Source organism: Ranitomeya imitator, chromosome 5 (genome assembly GCF_032444005.1).
Source record: "Ranitomeya imitator isolate aRanImi1 chromosome 5, aRanImi1.pri, whole genome shotgun sequence".
Lineage (NCBI taxonomy): Eukaryota > Metazoa > Chordata > Amphibia > Anura > Dendrobatidae > Ranitomeya > Ranitomeya imitator.
The window spans coordinates 9,779,361-9,798,553 of record NC_091286.1 but is presented as its reverse complement, the minus strand read 5'-3'; the positions used below and the strand labels follow the sequence as shown (position 1 = coordinate 9,798,553).

At 40.3% G+C, this 19,193-nt stretch overlaps 1 protein-coding gene and 1 long non-coding RNA gene across 4 annotated transcripts in view; one reads left to right on the top strand and one right to left on the bottom strand.

Annotated features, from left to right (window-relative positions):
* The window catches only part of MDGA1 (MAM domain containing glycosylphosphatidylinositol anchor 1), a 404,144-nt gene that overhangs the window by 143,046 nt on the left and 241,905 nt on the right, over positions 1-19,193 (top strand). The gene's annotated exons all lie outside the window — the stretch shown is intronic.
* The window catches only part of LOC138680506 (uncharacterized), a 47,319-nt gene continuing 44,364 nt past the window's right edge, over positions 16,239-19,193 (bottom strand). Inside the window, exon 3 of the long non-coding RNA XR_011321625.1 lies at positions 16,239-16,419. This is a non-coding gene — a long non-coding RNA (uncharacterized lncRNA). The remainder of the gene's footprint in view (positions 16,420-19,193) is intronic.

Sequence of the window (19,193 nt, the reverse complement as noted above, 5' to 3'; positions counted from 1 at the left end):
AACACGACGTCTGTTTGTTTAATATAAACGTTCATTTTCCTCCGATTTGTCTGATATCTGCGAGAAGCGACGCGCGCTGCTCTCTAAATATTAGCGTTTATTTACACAATCTCTAATTAGATCTTGGCAGCAGCGACGGAGGGACCCAGATGCTTCATCTGACGGACGCCATGAGCCGGGCGCCAACAGGGGGCGCTAACTATGAATCTGTATAGAGCGAGACGCGACTGATAGCGACTGATACAGAAACGGAGAATAACGGCAGCGCAAAGCTGCATAGTCATTACTGTACATAGCAGTATTATAGCAGTTATATTCCTGTACATAGGGGCAGTATTATAGTAGTTATATTCTTGTACATAGGGGGCAGTATTATAGTAGTTATATTCTTGTACATAGGGGGCAGTATTATAGTAGTTATATTCTTGTATATAAGAGCAGTATTATAGTAGTTATATTCTTGTACATAGGGGCAGTATTATAGTAGTTATATTCTTGTACATAGGAGCAGTATTATAGTAGTTATATTCTTGTACATAGGAGCAGTATTATAGCAGTTATATTCCTGTATATAAGGGGCAGTATTATAGCAGTTATATTCCTGTACATAGGGGCAGTATTATAGTAGTTATATTCCTGTATATAAGGGGCAGTATTATAGTAGTTATATTCTTGTATATAGGGGGCAGTATTATAGTAGTTATATTCTTGTACATAGGGGCAGTATTATAGTAGTTATATTCTTGTATATAGGGGACAGTATTATAGCAGTTATATTCCTGTATATAAGGGGCAGTATTATAGTAGTTATATTCCTGTACATAGGGGCAGTATTATAGTAGTTATATTCCTGTATATAAGGGGCAGTATTATAGTAGTTATATTCTTGTACATAGGGGCAGTATTATAGTAGTTATATTCTTGTATATAGGGGACAGTATTATAGCAGTTATATTCCTGTATATAAGGGGCAGTATTATAGTAGTTATATTCTTGTACATAGGGGGCAGTATTATAGCAGTTATATTCCTGTATATAGGGAGCAGTATTATAGTAGTTATATTCTTGTATATAGGGGCAGTATTATAGTAGTTATATTCTTGTACATAGGGGCAGTATTATAGTAGTTATATTCTTGTATATAGGGGACAGTACTATAGTAGTTATATTCCTGTATATAAGGGGCAGTATTATAGTAGTTATATTCTTGTACATAGGGGGCAGTATTATAGCAGTTATATTCCTGTATATAGGGAGCAGTATTATAGTAGTTATATTCTTGTATATAGGGGCAGTATTATAGTAGTTATATTCTTGTACATAGGGGGCAGTATTATAGTAGTTATATTCTTGTACATAGGAGCAGTATTATAGTAGTTATATTCTTGTATATAGGGAGCAGTATTATAGTAGTTATATTCTTGTATATAGGAGCAGTATTATAGTAGTTATATTCTTGTATATAGGGAGCAGTATTATAGTAGTTATATTCTTGTACATAGGGGGCAGTATTATAGCAGTTATATTCCTGTATATAGGGAGCAGTATTATAGCAGTTATATTCCTGTATATAAGGGGCAGTATTATAGTAGTTATATTCCTGTACATAGGGGCAGTATTATAGTAGTTATATTCCTGTATATAAGGGGCAGTATTATAGTAGTTATATTCTTGTACATAGGGGCAGTATTATAGTAGTTATATTCTTGTATATAGGGGACAGTATTATAGCAGTTATATTCCTGTATATAAGGGGCAGTATTATAGTAGTTATATTCTTGTACATAGGGGGCAGTATTATAGCAGTTATATTCCTGTATATAGGGAGCAGTATTATAGTAGTTATATTCTTGTATATAGGGGCAGTATTATAGTAGTTATATTCTTGTATATAGGGGACAGTATTATAGCAGTTATATTCCTGTATATAAGGGGCAGTATTATAGTAGTTATATTCTTGTACATAGGGGGCAGTATTATAGCAGTTATATTCCTGTATATAGGGAGCAGTATTATAGTAGTTATATTCTTGTACATAGGGGCAGTATTATAGTAGTTATATCCTTGTACATAGGAGCAGTATTATAGTAGTTATATTCTTGTACATAGGGGCAGTATTATAGTAGTTATATTCTTGTATATAGGGGACAGTATTATAGCAGTTATATTCCTGTATATAAGGGGCAGTATTATAGTAGTTATATTCTTGTACATAGGGGGCAGTATTATAGCAGTTATATTCCTGTATATAGGGAGCAGTATTATAGTAGTTATATTCTTGTATATAGGGGCAGTATTATAGTAGTTATATTCTTGTACATAGGGGCAGTATTATAGTAGTTATATTCTTGTATATAGGGGACAGTACTATAGTAGTTATATTCCTGTATATAAGGGGCAGTATTATAGTAGTTATATTCTTGTACATAGGGGGCAGTATTATAGCAGTTATATTCCTGTATATAGGGAGCAGTATTATAGTAGTTATATTCTTGTATATAGGGGCAGTATTATAGTAGTTATATTCTTGTACATAGGGGGCAGTATTATAGTAGTTATATTCTTGTACATAGGAGCAGTATTATAGTAGTTATATTCTTGTATATAGGGAGCAGTATTATAGTAGTTATATTCTTGTATATAGGAGCAGTATTATAGTAGTTATATTCTTGTATATAGGGAGCAGTATTATAGTAGTTATATTCCTGTACATAGGGGCAGTATTATAGTAGTTATATTCTTGTATATAGGGAGCAGTATTATAGTAGTTATATTCTTGTACATAGGGGACAGTATTATAGTAGTTATATTCCTGTACATAGAGGCAGTATTATAATAGTTATATTCTTGTACATAGGAGCAGTATTATAGTAGTTATATTCTTGTACATAGGGACAGTATTATAGTAGTTATATTCTTGTATATAGGGGCAGTATTATAGTAGTTATATTCTTGTACATAGGGGAAGTATTATAGCAGTTATATTCTTGTACATAGGAGCAGTATTATAGTAGTTATATTCTTGTACATAGGGGGAAGTATTATAGTGGTTATATTCTTGTACATAGGGGCAGTATTATAGTAGTTATATTCTTGTACATAGGGGAAGTATTATAGCAGTTATATTCTTGTATATAGGGGCAGTATTATAGTAGTTATATTCTTGTACATAGGAGCAGTATTATAGTAGTTATATTCTTGTACATAGGGGGCAGTATTATAGTAGTTATATTCTTGTACATAGGGGCAGTATTATAGTAGTTATATTCTTGTATATAGGGGACAGTATTATAGCAGTTATATTCCTGTATATAAGGGGCAGTATTATAGTAGTTATATTCCTGTACATAGGGGCAGTATTATAGTAGTTATATTCCTGTATATAAGGGGCAGTATTATAGTAGTTATATTCTTGTACATAGGGGCAGTATTATAGTAGTTATATTCTTGTATATAGGGGACAGTATTATAGCAGTTATATTCCTGTATATAAGGGGCAGTATTATAGTAGTTATATTCTTGTACATAGGGGGCAGTATTATAGCAGTTATATTCCTGTATATAGGGAGCAGTATTATAGTAGTTATATTCTTGTATATAGGGGCAGTATTATAGTAGTTATATTCTTGTACATAGGGGCAGTATTATAGTAGTTATATTCTTGTATATAGGGGACAGTACTATAGTAGTTATATTCCTGTATATAAGGGGCAGTATTATAGTAGTTATATTCTTGTACATAGGGGGCAGTATTATAGCAGTTATATTCCTGTATATAGGGAGCAGTATTATAGTAGTTATATTCTTGTATATAGGGGCAGTATTATAGTAGTTATATTCTTGTACATAGGGGGCAGTATTATAGTAGTTATATTCTTGTACATAGGAGCAGTATTATAGTAGTTATATTCTTGTATATAGGGAGCAGTATTATAGTAGTTATATTCTTGTATATAGGAGCAGTATTATAGTAGTTATATTCTTGTATATAGGGAGCAGTATTATAGTAGTTATATTCTTGTACATAGGGGGCAGTATTATAGCAGTTATATTCCTGTATATAGGGAGCAGTATTATAGCAGTTATATTCCTGTATATAAGGGGCAGTATTATAGTAGTTATATTCCTGTACATAGGGGCAGTATTATAGTAGTTATATTCCTGTATATAAGGGGCAGTATTATAGTAGTTATATTCTTGTACATAGGGGCAGTATTATAGTAGTTATATTCTTGTATATAGGGGACAGTATTATAGCAGTTATATTCCTGTATATAAGGGGCAGTATTATAGTAGTTATATTCTTGTACATAGGGGGCAGTATTATAGCAGTTATATTCCTGTATATAGGGAGCAGTATTATAGTAGTTATATTCTTGTATATAGGGGCAGTATTATAGTAGTTATATTCTTGTATATAGGGGACAGTATTATAGCAGTTATATTCCTGTATATAAGGGGCAGTATTATAGTAGTTATATTCTTGTACATAGGGGGCAGTATTATAGCAGTTATATTCCTGTATATAGGGAGCAGTATTATAGTAGTTATATTCTTGTACATAGGGGCAGTATTATAGTAGTTATATCCTTGTACATAGGAGCAGTATTATAGTAGTTATATTCTTGTACATAGGGGCAGTATTATAGTAGTTATATTCTTGTATATAGGGGACAGTATTATAGCAGTTATATTCCTGTATATAAGGGGCAGTATTATAGTAGTTATATTCTTGTACATAGGGGGCAGTATTATAGCAGTTATATTCCTGTATATAGGGAGCAGTATTATAGTAGTTATATTCTTGTATATAGGGGCAGTATTATAGTAGTTATATTCTTGTACATGGGGCAGTATTATAGTAGTTATATTCTTGTATATAGGGGACAGTACTATAGTAGTTATATTCCTGTATATAAGGGGCAGTATTATAGTAGTTATATTCTTGTACATAGGGGGCAGTATTATAGCAGTTATATTCCTGTATATAGGGAGCAGTATTATAGTAGTTATATTCTTGTATATAGGGGCAGTATTATAGTAGTTATATTCTTGTACATAGGGGGCAGTATTATAGTAGTTATATTCTTGTACATAGGAGCAGTATTATAGTAGTTATATTCTTGTATATAGGGAGCAGTATTATAGTAGTTATATTCTTGTATATAGGAGCAGTATTATAGTAGTTATATTCTTGTATATAGGGAGCAGTATTATAGTAGTTATATTCCTGTACATAGGGGCAGTATTATAGTAGTTATATTCTTGTATATAGGGAGCAGTATTATAGTAGTTATATTCTTGTACATAGGGGACAGTATTATAGTAGTTATATTCCTGTACATAGAGGCAGTATTATAATAGTTATATTCTTGTACATAGGAGCAGTATTATAGTAGTTATATTCTTGTACATAGGGACAGTATTATAGTAGTTATATTCTTGTATATAGGGGCAGTATTATAGTAGTTATATTCTTGTACATAGGGGAAGTATTATAGCAGTTATATTCTTGTACATAGGAGCAGTATTATAGTAGTTATATTCTTGTACATAGGGGGAAGTATTATAGTGGTTATATTCTTGTACATAGGGGCAGTATTATAGTAGTTATATTCTTGTACATAGGGGAAGTATTATAGCAGTTATATTCTTGTATATAGGGGCAGTATTATAGTAGTTATATTCTTGTACATAGGAGCAGTATTATAGTAGTTATATTCTTGTACATAGGGGGCAGTATTATAGTAGTTATATTCTTGTACATAGGGGCAGTATTATAGCAGTTATATTCTTGTACATAGGGGCAGTATTATAGTAGTTATATTCTTGTACATAGGAGCAGTATTATAGTAGTTATATTCTTGTACATAGGGGCAGTATTATAATAGTTATATTCTGTACATAGGAGCAGTATTATAGCAGTTATATTCTTGTACATAGGGGCAGTATTATAGTAGTTATATTCTTGTACATAGGGGCAGTATTATAATAGTTATATTCTGTACATAGGAGCAGTATTATAGCAGTTATATTCTTGTACATAGGGGCAGTATTATAGTAGTTATATTCTTGTACATAGGAGCAGTATTATAGTAGTTATATTCTTGTACATAGGGGCAGTATTATAGTAGTTATATTCTTGTACATAGGAGCAGTATTATAGTAGTTATATTCTTGTACATAGGGGCAGTATTATAATAGTTATATTCTGTACATAGGAGCAGTATTATAGCAGTTATATTCTTGTACATAGGGGCAGTATTATAGTAGTTATATTCTGTACATAGGAGCAGTATTATAGTAGTTATATTCTTGTACATAGGAGCAGTATTATAGTAGTTATATTCTTGTACATAGGAGCAGTATTATAGTAGTTATATTCTTGTACATAGGAGCAGTATTATAGTAGTTATATTCTTGTACATAGGAGCAGTATTATAGTAGTTATATTCTTGTACATAGGGGCAGTATTATAGTAGTTATATTCTTGTACATAGGAGCAGTATTATAGTAGTTATATTCTTGTACATAGGGGCAGTATTATAATAGTTATATTCTGTACATAGGAGCAGTATTATAGCAGTTATATTCTTGTACATAGGGGCAGTATTATAGTAGTTATATTCTGTACATAGGAGCAGTATTATAGTAGTTATATTCTTGTACATAGGAGCAGTATTATAGTAGTTATATTCTTGTACATAGGAGCAGTATTATAGCAGTTATATTCTTGTACATAGGGGCAGTATTATAGTAGTTATATTCTGTACATAGGAGCAGTATTATAGTAGTTATATTCTTGTACATAGGAGCAGTATTATAGTAGTTATATTCTGTACATAGGAGCAGTATTATAGTAGTTATATTCTTGTACATAGGAGCAGTATTATAGTAGTTATATTCTGTACATAGGAGCAGTATTATAGCAGTTATATTCTTGTACATAGGGGCAGTATTATAGTAGTTATATTCTGTACATAGGAGCAGTATTATAGTAGTTATATTCTTGTACATAGGAGCAGTATTATAGTAGTTATATTCTTGTACATAGGAGCAGTATTATAGTAGTTATATTCTTGTACATAGGAGCAGTATTATAGTAGTTATATTCTTGTACATAGGAGCAGTATTATAGTAGTTATATTCTTGTACATAGGGGCAGTATTATAGTAGTTATATTCTTGTACATAGGAGCAGTATTATAGTAGTTATATTCTTGTACATAGGGGCAGTATTATAATAGTTATATTCTGTACATAGGAGCAGTATTATAGCAGTTATATTCTTGTACATAGGGGCAGTATTATAGTAGTTATATTCTGTACATAGGAGCAGTATTATAGTAGTTATATTCTTGTACATAGGAGCAGTATTATAGTAGTTATATTCTTGTACATAGGAGCAGTATTATAGCAGTTATATTCTTGTACATAGGGGCAGTATTATAGTAGTTATATTCTGTACATAGGAGCAGTATTATAGTAGTTATATTCTTGTACATAGGAGCAGTATTATAGTAGTTATATTCTGTACATAGGAGCAGTATTATAGTAGTTATATTCTTGTACATAGGAGCAGTATTATAGTAGTTATATTCTGTACATAGGAGCAGTATTATAGTAGCTATATTCTTGTACATAGGAGGCAGTATTATAGTAGTTATATTCTTGTACATAGGAGCAGTATTATAGTAGTTATATTCTTGTACATAGGGGCAGTATTATAATAGTTATATTCTGTACATAGGAGCAGTATTATAGCAGTTATATTCTTGTACATAGGGGCAGTATTATAGTAGTTATATTCTGTACATAGGAGCAGTATTATAGTAGTTATATTCTTGTACATAGGAGCAGTATTATAGTAGTTATATTCTTGTACATAGGAGCAGTATTATAGCAGTTATATTCTTGTACATAGGGGCAGTATTATAGTAGTTATATTCTGTACATAGGAGCAGTATTATAGTAGTTATATTCTTGTACATAGGAGCAGTATTATAGTAGTTATATTCTGTACATAGGAGCAGTATTATAGTAGTTATATTCTTGTACATAGGAGCAGTATTATAGTAGTTATATTCTGTACATAGGAGCAGTATTATAGTAGCTATATTCTTGTACATAGGAGGCAGTATTATAGTAGTTATATTCTTGTACATAGGAGCAGTATTATAGTAGTTATATTCTTGTACATAGGGGCAGTATTATAGTAGTTATATTCTGTACATAGGAGCAGTATTATAGTAGCTATATTCTTGTACATAGGAGGCAGTATTATAGTAGTTATATTCTTGTACATAGGAGCAGTATTATAGTAGTTATATTCTTGTACATAGGGGCAGTATTATATTAGTTATAGTTTGTTCGCTGTTATGAAATATTTGTTGTTTATTACTTTCTGTTATCGGTCAGCAGATGTTGGGCTTTAGTGACTCATTTATGTGTCATATCTGATGCTGAGATCCTACATTGTATGTGACTGATATCAGCTCTTCTATCGCTCCTCTTATTTATAGGGTTACTGACCTATAAGGAAAAAAAATAACCTGTATCCCGCAGACCAGACGATCAGACGTGTCTTATTAAATCGCAGGAGTAAGTCATCAATCCCAGGAACACCAAAGTCCAATTTCCACCCTGCTCGCCCGCGCACTGTCACCTTCCAGCTGGATAATAGGACACAGACAGTCTCTCCAAAAGAGAACTGACAATTCATTTCTTGCAAGTAGCGGATCTCGTTACAGAGCGGCCGAGACCGAAGATTCGTAATGGCTGAGAAACACGAGTGATAATGTGGAAAAGAGCACAAATGTAGCAGAGCTGAGCGCGTCATATCTGTACCATTGTGTTATCTGTGGTGTTACATAGGACTGCAGGTGACACCTACTGCATTATCTGTACTCAGAGAGTTATCACTGTGTTATCTGTGGTGTTACATAGGACTGCAGGTGACACCTACTGCATTATCTGTACTCAGAGAGTTATCACTGTGTTATCTGTGGTGTTACATAGGACTGCAGGTGACACCTACTGCATTATCTGTACTCAGAGAGTTATCACTGTGTTATCTGTGGTGTTACATAGGACTGCAGGTGGCATCTACTACATTATCTGTACTCAGAGAGTGATCACTGTGTTATCTGTGGTGTTACATAGGACTGCAGGGGATGTCTACTACATTATCTGTACTCAGAGAGTTATCACTGTGCTATCTGTGGTGTTACATAGGACTGCAGGTAACATCTACATTATCTGCTCAGAGAGTTATCACTGTGTTATCTGTGGTGTTACATAGGACTGCAGGTGACATCTACTACATTATCTGTACTCAGAGAGTTATCACTGTGTTATCTGTGGTGTTACATAGGACTGCAGGTGACATCTACTACATTATCTGTACTCAGAGAGTTATCACTGAGTTATCTGTGGTGTTACATAGGACTGCAGGTGATATCTACTACATTATCTGTACTCAGAGTTATCACTGTGTTACCTGTGGTGTTACATAGGACTGCAGGTGACCTCTACTGCATTATCTGTACTCAGAGAGTTATCACTGTGTTATCTGTGGTGTTACATAGGACTGCAGGTAACATCTACTACATTATCTGTACTCAGAGAGTTATCACTGTGTTATCTGTGGTGTTACATAGGACTGCAGGTGACATCTACGACATTATCTGTACTCAGAGAGTTATCACTGTGTTATCTGTGGTGTTACATAGGACTGCAGGTGACATCTACTACATTATCTGTACTCAGAGAGTGATCACTGTGTTATCTGTGGTGTTACATAGGACTGCAGGTGATATCTACTACATTATCTGTACTCAGAGTTATCACTGTGTTACCTGTGGTGTTACATAGGACTGCAGGTGACCTCTACTACATTATCTGTACTCAGAGAGTTATCACTGTGGTATCTGTGGTGTTACATAGGACTGCAGGTGACATCTACTACATTATCTGTACTCAGAGAGATATCACTGTGTTATCTGTGGTGTTACATAGGACTGCAGGTGACATCTACTACATTATCTGTACTCAGAGAGTTATCACTGTGTTATCTGTGGTGTTACATAGGACTGCAGGGGACATATACTACATTATCTGTACTCAGAGTGTTATCACTGTGTTATCTGTGGTGTTACATAGGACTGCGGGTGACATCTACTACATTATCTGTACTCAGAGAGTTATCACTGAGTTATCTGTGGTGTTACATAGGACTGCAGGTGACATCTACTATATTATCTGTACTCAGAGAGATATCACTGTGTTATCTGTGGTGTTACATAGGACTGCAGGTGACATCTACATTATCTGTACTCAGAGACTGATCACTGTGTTATCTGTGGTGTTACATAGGACTGCAGGTGACATCTACTACATTATCTGTACTCAGAGAGATATCACTGTGTTATCTGTGGTGTTACATAGGACTGCAGGGGACATCTACTACATTATCTGTACTCAGTTATCACTGTATTATCTGTGGTGTTACATAGGACTGCAGGTGACATCTACTACATTATCTGTACTCAGAGAGTTATCACTGTGTTATCTGTGGTGTTACATAGGACTGCAGGTGACATCTACTACATTATCTGTACTCAGAGAGTTATCACTGTGTTTTCTGTGGTGTTACATGGGACTGCAGGTGACATCTACTACATTATCTGTACTCAGAGATATATCACTGTGATATATGTGGTGTTACATAGGACTGCAGGTGACATCTACTACATTATCTGTACTCAGAGAGTTATCACTGTGTTATCTGTGGTGTTACATAGGACTGCAGGGGACATCTACTACATTATCTGTACTCAGTTATCACTGTATTATCTGTGGTGTTACATAGGACTGCAGGTGACATCTACTACATTATCTGTACTCAGAGAGTTATCACTGTGTTATCTGTGGTGTTACATAGGACTGCAGGTGACATCTACTACATTATCTGTACTCAGAGAGTTATCACTGTGTTTTCTGTGGTGTTACATGGGACTGCAGGTGACATCTACTACATTATCTGTTCTCTTTGCCCCTATTATGGGAATATTTCCTGGTTGTTACTTTGTATCCATTGATTTGCTGTAATTGCTCGTGGCCGGTGACTGTGAATCCGTCCGCCGTCTCCATGTTGTTGGCTTCCTTGCTGCCTCCTGTCTCAGCGCTGATAACCGCACATTCAGTCTGGTGACTTCGGCGTCCGTCTACTCCGCAGTCTCGTCACATCTCTCAAGAATTTTAATTTAACGCATTTGTGCTTTGTCCTGTCTGATTCACAGCTGAAAAATGAACTGGTGTCTGAGTAAGCGGAAAGTCAGAAGCATCAGAGTCCTAATAGTGCTGTCACACGCCGCGAGATTCCTCCATCACAGGGTTAAACAGCTCAGGGGAAGGAAAGGGTTACAGCATTCCTACAGTGCAATATATGATATATAATAGAACTAGCTGTCTCCAGCCAGCTAACGCTCGGCACGCTCATTGCTATCTAATTAATGCTGCTGGTGATTAAACTAAAGTAAATTACAACATTCAATAGCGCTTACACAGGTGGTAAATTAACGTGTGGTAATGTGTGGGGATGGAGCCTCGAGTGGTAATGTGTTGGGGACAGAGCATGTGGTAATGTGTGAGGACGGAGCCTCGTGTGGTAATGTGTGGGGACGGAGCCTCGTGTGGTAATGTGTGGGGACGGAGCCTCGTGTGGTAATGTGTGGGGGACGGAGCCTCGTGTGGTAATGTGTGGGGACGGAGCCTCGTGTGGTAATGTGTGGGGACAGAGCCTCGTGTGGTAATGTGTGAGGACGGAGCCTCGTGTGGTAATGTGTGGGGGACGGAGCCTCGTGTGGTAATGTGTGGGGATGGAGCCTCGTGTGGTAATGTGTGGGGACGGAGCCTCGTGTGGTAATGTGTGGGGATGGAGCCTTGTGTGGTAATGTGTGGGGGACAGAGCATGTGGTAATGTGTGAGGACGGAGCCTCGTGTGGTAATGTGTGGGGACGGAGCCTCGTGTGGTAATGTGTGGGGACGGAGCCTCGTGTGGTAATGTGTGGGGGACGGAGCCTCGTGTGGTAATGTGTGGGGACGGAGCCTCGTGTGGTAATGTGTGGGGACAGAGCCTCGTGTGGTAATGTGTGGGGACGGAGCCTCGTGTGGTAATGTGTGGGGGACGGAGCCTCGTGTGGTAATGTGTGTGGACGGAGCCTCGTGTGGTAATGTGTGTGGACGGAGCCTCGTGTGGTAATGTGTGGGGACGGAGCCTCGTGTGGGGGACAGAGCATCATGTGGTAATGTGTGAGGACGGAGCATCATGTGGTAATGTGTGTGGACGGAGCCTCGTGTGGTAATGTGTGGGGACGGAGCCTCGTGAGGTAATGTGTGGGGGACGGAGCCTCGTGTGGTAATGTGTGTGGACGGAGCCTCGTGTGGTAATGTGGGGACGGAGCCTCGTGTGGTAATGTGTGGGGGACAGAGCATCATGTGGTAATGTGTGAGGACGGAGCCTCGTGTGGTAACGTGTGGGGACGGAGCCTCGTGTGGTAATGTGTGGGAACGGAGCCTCGAGTGGTAATGTGTGGGGACGGAGCCTCGTGTGGTAATGTGTGAGGACGGAGCCTCGTGTGGTAATGTGGGGACGGAGCCTCGTGAGGTAATGTGTGGGGACGGAGCCTCGTGAGGTAATGTGTGGGGACGGAGCCTCGTGTGGTAATGTGTGGGGACGAAGCCTCGTGTGGTAATGTGTGGGGACGGAGCCTCGTGTGGTAATGTGTGGGGACGGAGCCTCGTGTGGTAATGTGTGGGGACGGAGCCTCGTGTGGTAACGTGTGGGGACGGAGCCTCGTGTGGTAATGTGTGGCGACAGAGCCTCGTGTGGTAATGTGTGGGGACGGAGCCTCGTGTGGTAATGTGTGTGGACGGAGCCTCGTGTGGTAATGTGGGGACGGAGCCTCGTGTGGTAATGTGTGGGGGACAGAGCATCATGTGGTAATGTGTGAGGACGGAGCCTCGTGTGGTAATGTGTGGGGACGGAGCCTCGAGTGGTAATGTGTGTGGACGGAGCCTCGTGTGGTAATGTGTGAGGACGGAGCCTCGTGTGGTAATGTGTGGGGACGGAGCCTCGTGTGGTAACGTGTGGGGACGGAGCCTCGTGTGGTAATGTGTGTGGGACGGAGCCTCGTGTGGTAATGTGTGGGGACGGAGCCTCGTGTGGTAATGTGTGGGGACGGAGCCTCGAGTGGTAATGTGTGGGGACGGAGCCTCGTGTGGTAATGTGTGAGGACGGAGCCTCGTGTGGTAATGTGTGAGGACGGAGCCTCGTGTGGTAATGTGTGAGGACGGAGCCTTGTGTGGTAATGTGTGAGGATGGAGCCTCGTGTGGTAATGTGGGGGGACGGAGCCTCGTGTGGTAATGTGGGGACGGAGCCTCATGAGGTAATGTAAATATAAAGAAGTCTAGCACTCAACTTAAGCGGCGATAGATTTGATTTATTTGTAGCACTTGAAACATTGTAATGGTGGGGCAATGGCCGCACATCAGGATGTAGCACCCACAAGCTGAAAGCGCTGGTGTTCGGGATGAGGGGCACTGCCTCCAGACAGTCTCTGAGACTAGCGGTGGATACCGTGTCTGGAGGCAGTGCCCACTGACCACGGAGAGGCGGCATTATCACTGGTGTCACCTCTGATCTCTGGTGATGGATCGGAGACATTCTCAGTGATGTCACCTCTGATCTCTGGTGATGGATAGGAGGCATTCTCAGTGATGTCACCGCTGATCTCTGGTGATGGATAGGAGGCATTCTCAGTGATGTCACCTCTGATCTCTGGTGATGGATAGGAGACATTCTCAGTGATGTCACCTCTTATCTCTGGTGATGGATAGGAGGCATTCTCAGTGATGTCACCGCTGATCTCTGGTGATGGATAGGAGGCATTCTCAGTGATGTCACCGCTGATCTCTAGTGATGGATAGGAGGCATTCTCAGTGATGTCACCGCTGATCTCTGGTGATGGATAGGAGGCATTCTCAGTGATGTCACCTCTGATCTCTGGTGATGGATAGGAGACATTCTCAGTGATGTCACCTCTGATCTCTGGTGATGGATAGGAGGCATTCTCAGTGATGTCACCTCTGATCTCTGGTGATGGATAGGAGACATTCTCAGTGATGTCACCTCTGATCTCTGGTGATGGATAGGAGGCATTCTCAGTGATGTCACCTCTGATCTCTGGTGATGGATAGGAGGCATTCTCAGTGATGTCACCTCTGATCTCTGGTGATGGATAGGAGGCATTCTCAGTGATGTCACCTCTGATCTCTGGTGATGGATAGGAGGCATTCTCAGTGATGTCACCGCTGATCTCTGGTGATGGATAGGAGGCATTCTCAGTGATGTCACCTCTGATCTCTAATGATGGATAGGAGGCATTCTCAGTGATGTCACCGCTGATCTCTGGTGATGGATAGGAGGCATTCTCAGTGATGTCACCGCTGATCTCTGGTGATGGATAGGAGTCATTCTCAGTTATGTCACCGCTGATCTCTGGTGATGGATAGGAGGCATTCTCAGTGATGTCACCGCTGATCTCTGGTGATGGATAGGAGACATTCTCAGTGATGTCACCGCTGATCTCTAGTGATGGATAGGAGGCATTCTCAGTGATGTCACCTCTGATCTCTGGTGATGGATAGGAGGCATTCTCAGTGATGTCATCGCTGATCTCTGGTGATGGATAGGAGGCATTCTCAGTGATGTCACCTCTGATCTCTGGTGATGGATAGGAGACATTCTCAGTGATGTCACCGCTGATCTCTGGTGATAGATAGGAGGCATTCTCAGTGATGTCACCTCTGATCTCTGGTGATGGATAGGAGGCATTCTCAGTGATGTCACCGCTGATCTCTAGTGATGGATAGGAGACATTCTCAGTGATGTCACCGCTGATCTCTAGTGATGGATAGGAGACATTCTCAGTGATGTCACCGCTGATCTCTGGTGATGGATAGGAGACATTCTCAGTGATGTCACCGCTGATCTCTAGTGATGGATAGGAGACATTCTCAGTGATGTCACCGCTGATCTCTAGTGATGGATAGGAGGCATTCTCAGTGATGTCACCTCTGATCTCTGGTGATGGATAGGAGACATTCTCAGTGATGTCACCGCTGATCTCTAGTGATGGATAGGAGGCATTCTCAGTGATGTCACCTCTGATCTCTGGTGATGGATAGGAGGCATTCTCAGTGATGTCATCGCTGATCTCTGGTGATGGATAGGAGGCATTCTCAGTGAGGTCACCGCTGATCTCTGGTGATAGGAGGCATTCTCAGTGAGGTCATCGCTGATCTCTGGTGATGGATAGGAGACATTCTCAGTGATGTCACCGCTGATCTCTAGTGATGGATAGGAGACATTCTCAGTGATGTCACCGCTGATCTCTGGTGATGGATAGGAGACATTCTCAGTGATGTCACCGCTGATCTCTAGTGATGGATAGGAGACATTCTCAGTGATGTCACCGCTGATCTCTAGTGATGGATAGGAGGCATTCTCAGTGATGTCACCTCTGATCTCTGGTGATGGATAGGAGGCATTCTCAGTGAGGTCACCGCTGATCTCTGGTGATAGGAGGCATTCTCAGTGAGGTCACCGCTGATCTCTGGTGATGGATAGGAGGCATTCTCAGTGATGTCATCGCTGATCTCTGGTGATGGATAGGAGGCATTCTCAGTGAGGTCACCGCTGATCTCTGGTGATAGGAGGCATTCTCAGTGAGGTCACCGCTGATCTCTGGTGATGGATAGGAGGCATTCTCAGTGAGGTCACCGCTGATCTCTATTATTGCTGTCAGTCTCCCCACCCCATTTCCTCCATGTGTTCTGTATCTTCACTTTTTAGTGATCCGCTATGTGACCCGTTTTTAGTAGTCGCTGTCGGTGATGAGGTTTTCGCTTCTCCTGTTGTTTTTCTGTATAAATTATTTTTCAGTTTGATTTGTTGACTTTAACTCCAGATACAATTTTCATACATATGGAGGAATGAGTCGAATATCTGGAGACCTCACACGAGAATGAAAACCTTTAAGCTGCACATAGTGTATAAATATTTCGAGCTTTAGAATGCATCAACATAATAGTGGAGAATTCGGGGAAATATCTAAGCGAGCAGAAGGGATGGAGGTGACTGTCACATTAATGCAGAGACAATGCGCTTTGATGTTATTTATTTTCTTGATCTTTTGATATCTGGAGCCGCAGTCCCGTCTACTCTCCATAAAACACTTGCGCTCGCCTTGTACTTTATGCCGTGAAGTTTGGATGAACGTTTCCTCAGCGCTTAGTGATATTGTTCATGGATTCATGACAATAGGTTTCTTCTGTGTCCTGCGGCTGCATCTGGAGCTGTAAATAAGATAAGAGGAAAGTTTTTGTTTCCTGCACATTATTCTGGAGTCTTTAGAACTTTTCTCTGGTTCCGAAAAAGCAGCTAGCGGGGTCTGGACACAACAAGGATGAGGCACCTCCAAGTAGAGGAGACTGAGGAGGATGAAGAAGGCTGAGTGGTCTGTAGGAGGACAGAGCTTGGAGAGCATGGAGGAATCGGGAAGGATGAAGGACTCTGGAGAAGGACACATAAGTATGGAGGAGACCAAGTATTCTGGGGGGAAGAGCAGAAGAGTCTGCAGGATAAAGGCGTTTAGATAAGGAGACTGTTGTTTCAAGGCAGAAAAGGCTAGAACAGGGGTAGATTTTTTTGTTCCAAGGGCCACATTGTCATTCTGAACCAAACCGAAGGGCCACAAACATTTTTAAAGGGGTACTTACATGAATACATCACTAGAGCCACCACCAGTACATTAATCCATCAAAAGAACCAAGTTTTTAGCATTTGAGAATTTTGAGTGTTTCTGCTCAAAAAAAATCTCTCTAAATACACACTTACTTAAACAGAGTTTTGCAGCAGAAACTCATCAAATCCTCTTCATAATCTCAATTCTCTAAATTTTGAGGATTTTTACATTTTAACATAACCATCAAGCACAATAGGGAGCGGAACCACTGTCTGTGATGCCGGAACCACCATTAGTACATGAATGCAGCACCAGAACCACCATCAGTACATGAATGTAGCACCAGAACCACCGTCAGTACATGAATGTAGCACCAGAACCACCGTCAGTACATGAATGTAGCACCAGAACCACCGTCAGTACATGAATGTAGCACCAGAACCACCGTCAGTACATGAATGTAGCACCAGAACCACCGTCAGTAGATGAATGTAGCACCAGAACCACAGTCAGTACATGAATGTAGCACCAGAACCACCGTCAGTACATGAATGTAGCACCAGAACCACCGTCAGTACATGAATGTAGCACCAGAACCACCGTCAGTACATGAATGCAGCACCAGAACCACCGTCAGTACATGAATGCAGCACTATGCTTAGTTCAGCGATCAATTGTAATGTCCGGTCAGACCCATATATAATTGTATTGCTTGAATCTACAATGCACAGTATGTTTTTATCAATGGTAAGAAGATGCTGTGAGTTGTTACCAGCCATTATCAGACTGAAGATCATTCAGGAACCACAGTATTGAAGAAATGCAGGCAGGATCACAAATACATTTTTGCATCCAGGTACCTTATAAGTGACATCTTCTCTGATTCAACTGTTCCCTTCCCTTTTGTCTCTGTAGCAGTGTTTCCTCTTCTCCGTCTTCAGTAGCACTTCTTGATACCCTTCTTGGTGCCCTTAGAAATAAAAGTATCATTATATTACCCCATAGATATAAAAATCTCCCATGCTACACCCTTGAATACATAATTGCTCTTCAGTGTGTTTCCAGTATAAAATATCCCCCCTCACACATCGCCCCCGTACTACCCCTCTTCATAATGTCCCCCCAAATTGCACTTTTCCATAATATCTCCTTCACATTGCCTCTCTGCATGACGTTGTTCACAACCCCCCTAAATGCCCTATAATATATCCCATTGTCTCTTAATGTCACCCATTGTGTCCACCATTGCCTGCCCCATAATGTCCCCCATTGTCTTATAATTTCCACCGTTGTCCCATAATGTCCGCCATTGTCCCCATTGTGCCCTCCATTGCCCTATAGTGTCTCCCATTGAGTTCCCTATTGTCCCATAATGACCTCCATTTTCCCCATTGCCCCATAGTGTCACCCATTGCCCCATACTCCCCATTACTCCATGTCCCCCATTGCCCTGTAATGTTCCCAATTACTCCATGTTCCTCATTGCTACATTGACCCATAGTGTTTCCCATTATCCCATAATGTTCCCCATGTTCCCAATTGCCCCATTGTGTCTCACATTACCAATGATTGGCTCCAGGATGATCACAGTCTCACGTTACCAATGATCGGCTCCAGGATGGTCACAGACAGTCTCACGTTACCAGTGATCGGCTCCAGGATGATCACAGTCTCACGTTACCAATGATCGGCTCCAGGATGATCACAGTCTCACGTTACCAATGATCGGCTCCAGGATGATCACAGACAGTCTCACGTTACCAATGATCGGCTCCAGGATGGTCACAGACAGTCTCACGTTACCAGTGATCGGCTCCAGGATGATCACAGTCTCACGTTACCAATGATCGGCTCCAGGATGATCACAGTCTCACGTTACCAATGATCGGCTCCAGGATGATCACAGACAGTCTCACGTTACCAATGATCGGCTCCAGGATGATCACAGACAGTCTCACGTTACCAATGATCGGCTCCAGGATGATCACAGTCTCACGTTACCAATGATCGGCTCCAGGATGATCACAGACAGTCTCACGTTACCAATGATCGGCTCCAGGATGGTCACAGACAGTCTCACGTTACCAGTGATCGGCTCCAGGATGATCACAGTCTCACGTTACCAATGATCGGCTCCAGGATGATCACAGTCTCACGTTACCAATGATCGGCTCCAGGATGATCACAGACAGTCTCACGTTACCAATGATCGGCTCCAGGATGATCACAGACAGTCTCACGTTACCAATGATCGGCTCCAGGATGATCACAGTCTCACGTTACCAATGATCGGCTCCAGGATGATCACAGTCTCACGTTACCAATGATCGGCTCCAGGATGATCACAGTCTCCCGTTACCAATGATCGGCTCCAGGATGATCACA